Source organism: Engraulis encrasicolus, chromosome 9 (assembly GCF_034702125.1).
Source record: "Engraulis encrasicolus isolate BLACKSEA-1 chromosome 9, IST_EnEncr_1.0, whole genome shotgun sequence".
Lineage (NCBI taxonomy): Eukaryota > Metazoa > Chordata > Actinopteri > Clupeiformes > Engraulidae > Engraulis > Engraulis encrasicolus.
The window spans coordinates 56,100,971-56,101,364 of NC_085865.1; positions in this window are offsets into that span (position 1 = coordinate 56,100,971).

Sequence of the window (394 nt, forward strand, 5' to 3'; positions counted from 1 at the left end):
ATCTCTTTTGCTCCTCTCCTCCCCTCCTCAGTCCTCCTTGGTTGTGTATTCAGACGTCTCCTCTGCTCCTCTGCTCTGCTCTACTGCTATTGTGACTGCTGTGATTGCTGCTGCTGCTGTTGCTTGGGAAATCTTTTCCTTGGCCATTTATTTAAATGAGAAGTCTTTCTATTTAAATGACTTCTCTCCTCCCGAAATCTTTTGCTTGACCATGTATTCAAATGGCTCCTGGTGTCTTGTATGCATTCAGATGGCTTCTCTGCTCAAGTCTCTTGCTTGGCCGTGTGTGTGTGTGTGTGTGTGTGTGTGTGTGTGTGTGTGTGTGTGTGTGTGTGTGTGTGTGTGTGTGTGTGTGTGTGTGTGTGTGTGTGTGTGTGTGTGTGTGTGTGTGTGT